The sequence below is a fragment of the Curcuma longa genome, chromosome 13 (assembly GCF_044706935.1).
Source record: "Curcuma longa cultivar G26 ecotype Majalengka, Jawa Barat chromosome 13, ITB_CL_G26_1.1, whole genome shotgun sequence".
NCBI lineage: Eukaryota > Viridiplantae > Streptophyta > Magnoliopsida > Zingiberales > Zingiberaceae > Curcuma > Curcuma longa.
Window position 1 is genome coordinate 2,439,445 of NC_133873.1, and position 5,288 is coordinate 2,444,732.

The window sequence follows — 5,288 nt, forward strand, 5'->3', positions numbered from 1 at the left end:
ATGATGTATTTTCAACTTCATTAGAGGAATTGGATGTAGAGAAGGCAAAAAAAAAAAAGTTGGCCAATAGTCTCAACAGTACTACATTCTTTTACATGTCTGAACATTATCATGTGTTAGACCGAGCTATTTGGGATAATTATGTGGTTCTTGTTTCTACAATAAACACTACTCAAGGCTATATCACAATGCAAAGCATGTTAGTTGTTTGGTTCCTGATGTATCCATGAAAGTTGTTTGGTTCCATATGTTTTTTAGTCATCCAACATATGACTCTCTTTATTTACTTATTCCAGAAATAAAAACAGCTTTTGAATAGTATTTTAAATGAAATAGAATAAATAGAAACAGAAGATTATTACCAATTGACTCTTGTAGCATCGGCCAAGGAGAACGTAACTTACGTGAAAGGGAGAAGGATCTCAATTTTCCACATGAAAGCCCCCCTTTCTTTTTCATCCATGGACCTTTCTAACAAGATAGCAGATATTATATCATTCAATATAAGTACAAAATTACTAGCTATTAAATAGTTAGCAAAAAAATTACTTTGCAACTCATGGAGTTCCTTTCATTTTCCATAAACACGGACAAAATCTTATTAGCAGCAACATGAAAAACAAACTTCTAGTCCCATAGTTCAAGCTCAAAAAAAAAAAGGAAGAAGAATGTTATAGCAGAGTTCCATCTACCCAAGGAAGTTCATGATCACCAGGTGGAGCACCAAGTTGTAGAGAACAAAATCAGCAAATGCTCGTTCAGGTGGAAGATCCAGAAATTATTTTTTTATTGAAATTATTTAGAAGAAGAGGAGTCTCACTGGCGAGGATCGAGACGGGGGACGAGGAGTGCGGAGGAGGAAGAAGAGGAGTGCGACAACGGCGATCGGGACGGGGAGCGACGGCGACGACGAGCTTGTAGCAGCGCATGGTGCCTTCAGACACTATCCGAAGGCACCGCCTTTGGGCACATGAAGGAGAGGGCGCGAGGGCAGCAGGGAACCGAAGCGGATGAGCGACGGGGGAGGAGAGGAGATCAGTGAAGGAGATGCGCGAGGGCGGCAAAGAATCGAAGCGGATGAGTCGTTCGATGTAATTCCTCTATGAGGAGTGCTGGAGAGGAGTGTTTGGTGATGGTTGAAAGGGGAAGGAGGCAGCGCTTGGTGCCTTCGGACGCTGTCCGAAGGCACCGCCTTTGGGCACATGGAGGAGAGGGCGCGGCTGGCGGCGGTGTGCTTCGATGACCTCGCTGGCGGCGGAAGCGATGGCGGAGGCATCACATGGAGGAGAGGGCGCGGCTGCAGTGGGCGAGGGCGGCGATGGGATGCCGCGCGATTTTGAGGTTTGGCCGCGCGATTTGGGAGAGGCGGGATTTTGTAGGATTTTGCTTCGTTTCGGCCACGGTGGAAGATGAACAGTGAACTCCTCGCCACGTCGGTTGTCGCACACAGTCGGCTGTCGCAAGCACTGCTAATGTCTATTGTATTCCTTTATTTTTTTTTTCATTTTAAATTTTATAGGATTATCAAACACATTACGCAAAATATTTGATAATTTTAAAGGATATCGAGTGGGTGTTGTTACAACTTTAATGTTCCACTTACTTTGTCCATATTATATATATAACTATTTTTGATAACAACATCTAATTATATTTAATCCATTATTAATTGCATAGCAATGAACAATATTTAAATTATATTTAATAGATTATTGATTGCGTAATAATGAACCAAATGAATGGCGCATTAAACTTTTTACAATATCTAAAAAGTGTGTATTACTTTTATATTTATAAAACGATCCAATCATTTCCTAAAATATTATTTTCTTAAAAAAATATAAAATCGTTGGAAAAAAAAACATTTCCCAATTTCACCACCGGAACCACTGCAAACTTGCAGCCAGCAACTACGATGATCGGTTATTGGCCATCAACTGTAGTCAGGTCGCAAAATCACTACTATTTATCACGGTGTTTCCAGCCTGAGATCAAGGATGAGTTGGCTTGGTCAATTCATCTTCTTCTGGGTCAAACTCGGACAAGTCATCTTCTGCCGGATCGAACTATGACGGGTTAATTTGTGACGAATTGAATCTTGGCGAGTCAGCTTCTGGTGGGTCAGATATAGATAAGTCAGCTTCTGGTAGGTTGGATCCTGATGAGTCAGCTTCTGGCCGATCAGATCTTGACGAGTCGGCTTCTGGTTGATCGGATCTTGATATGTCGACTTCTGGTCAATCAGATTCAGATGAGTTGACTTTGCTGAAAGAGACCAACACAAGATTAAAGGAGACGAAGAATCACCATGGCATAACTCCTATGACACTTAAGTTAGTCATGAAGGACAACAATGTGGGAAAGAAAGTAACAAAGTGAGAAAATAATGAAGTTGAGTGTCTTGCACATTGCACATCATGCATATATCCCTTCAGTAATGTCACCATTGTTGGAAAATAATGTCGAAGATATAACAATTTATTTAATTGAAATTACAAATGAAATCAAATTCAATCTTATCAGTTGAGATGACTTGAGTTGATAATATAAACCTGTCAAACAGAAAAGGATGAGCTACTTGGGACGACTGAGTTGCTAAGTCCTCGAGCTAATCGTGTAGTTGTATGTCGGACTACGAAGTGGACTTCCCAAGTCCAAGTGAGATGTTGATGGATGATGTAGTTCTATCTTATTTTGTATATATTTTCTATATTACATGAGCACATTTACATTTTCTTTTAGCATTTGCGTTCATTTTCATATTTTTTTTTAACTTAGAAGACTGCTCTTTTGTGTGTTGTATCGACATGACATGAAGATCTCGGCTTTTGGATGTATTTGGAGACATAGGAGCCTCATTTCAGCACCATACATGGCCTACCTGTGGCCTCTGCGACGACTGTGTACCATACTTGGAGGCAAAGTGTGCATTCGAGCAACAATGTGGAGTCCAGAGTCCAACACGGGCTTGGTAGTGCTAGTCAGCATGGTTGTGTCAGGCATTGTGCCCTCCAACATCCATGGTGTGTGTGGACATTTTCTCTCCTAATAAATCAGATTCGGTTAGAGACCTCTAAAGCTATAAAAGGGACAAGGGGGCACTAGCTAAGGGAGATCGAAGAATACGAAGGTTTGTGATAGAAATCCTCATTGAAAGAGCCATCTTGCAAGGAAAGAGAGATCAATTCATCGCTGAGGAGCGATTGGAGTTCTTCTAAATACATCATTGAGTTCCTTCTAAACTTAATTCCTATTTTTCATTGTAGAATAATATTTTTGGCTTGTAACTCCATTGCTCTGGAGTAGTCTCTTTAATTCTAGGATAAGGGAGTAACTTGATATTTTGTTAGATGAAATAATGCATTGATCCTTGTTTTGTTTATGATGTGTATGATTTGTGATTGATTCTAGTTTGTTTTCTCTCCATTCATCATTGTTGCTGGATTCGACTTAGATAGTAATCTCGTTGGGATAGACCGAAGGGGTGAACCCTAGCTATAATTATTGGATATAAACATACGATTGGATCACTAGAGAATATGAGGTGTACTTATCGGTGAACCCTAATCTCCGGGCTCTAGAACCGACTTGAGAGTTGCTATCACGGATTAAGGGTAGCATCTAGAGGTTCGTGAAGCTCTAGTGTAGGAGTTTCCTTGAAAGTGACCCCTAACATAGCTACCACAAAAGTGGTTGACTCTTTCAAAGCTTTCATGATTTGTCATAGAGCTTAAAGGGTCTATCCTAATCCACTTCATGAGTTACAATTAGGATAGATACATCGGTGTTTTTGTACTTTTTTTTTCACCCCATAAACACATCCAATTACCTTTGGACGAATCTCTTCATAATTATATGTTGAGATAAAAGAAATTTCATTTGTCAACATTTATCATAGTGAAATCGAAACCCTAGAATTGCCTTCCAAACTAGCTTTCTCACTGTTTTCTCTCAATCACTTTTGGTTCTATACCACAACACAACTTTTCTTGAATATCTAGATAATCTACTTCATGAGTATTTTGGTACTCAACAATACAGTTCCAGTAGATGATATTTTTATTACTTAATGACACCATGCACTTGCGATACAACCAACATCAAGTTTCTTACACCATTGCAAGGGGACTATGCCTTTGTTGATATCGAGTCTTATTTGCTATTTGATTAATCTAGATCTTTTTCTTTCTTTTTCTTTTCTACTATGATTTTTTGTTTCTTCCTCTTACAGGTGGGAGTTCTTTTCATGCGAAGATCTACTAGATCAAACGTTGTTCTTGATTTAGACCTCGAGATAGAAAGGACTTGGTGTGTGAGACAGGCTAGAAGCTCAACCAACATCGACCATGGATGCCAATGACGGAAACCATCCTTTGAAGGACTATGTCGTACCTAGTGAGAGGGGATTGAGGTCCAACATCACACAACCTCTAATAGAAGCGAACAACTTCGAACTGAAGCCTTCACTGATAAATATGGTCCAGAAACATCAATTTAGAGGCTCAACCACAGATAATCCAAATCCGTATCTATAGGTATTTTTAAAAATTTATGAAAATTTTAAATATAATGCACTACTATAGATGACATCAAAATGTGATTGTTCCCTTTCACACTGAGGAGACAAGGCGAGGACTTGACTACATTCCATGCCCACAGGAAGCATCATGATATGTGACCAATTAAACAAGTGCCTTTCTAGAAAAATTCTTTGTGTACCTCAAGAACTAAATTACAAGTTTTACACAGAAGGACAGGGAGTCTTTATTCAAAGCATGGGATAGATTCAAGGGACTTCTGCAATAATGCCTACGAATTGGAGAGATGGTTGATCATACACACATTCTACAACATAATCACGTACTCTGAAGGGTTTCATTAGATTCAACTGTTGGAGGAGCTTTGAAGAACAAAATGCTAGATAAAGTCTACGATATTATTGAGAACGTGGTGATGAATCACCATCAATGGGCAAATGAAAGATACAATCTTGTGAAAAGCGGAGGTAAGTATGATGTAAGTGCTCTTGACCTTATCTCTACAAAAATGGGCACTTTGACGAAAAGGTTTCATTTATTTAGTGTTAATGTTGTGAACATTGCGAGATTTATGGCATCGTAGGGAACCCAATTGTAAATTATTAGGTTAGAGTCACACCTCCACTAGGGGTCTAAATGGATCAAGTGGATGCGATCAACAACTATAATCAAAGGTCTAACAATCCATATTCTAACACCTATAATTCTGGTTGGAGGAATCATCCCAACTTCTCTTACATAAACAACCAA

General features: G+C 39.3%; 1 non-coding gene across 1 annotated transcript; it reads right to left on the bottom strand.

The window, feature by feature from the left end:
• Positions 1-4,716: 4,716 nt before the first annotated feature.
• LOC141844617 (small nucleolar RNA R71) lies at positions 4,717-4,823 on the bottom strand. The gene has a single exon (XR_012603155.1). It is a non-coding gene; the product is annotated as a small nucleolar RNA R71 (small nucleolar RNA).
• Between the last annotated feature and the right edge of the window lie 465 nt (positions 4,824-5,288).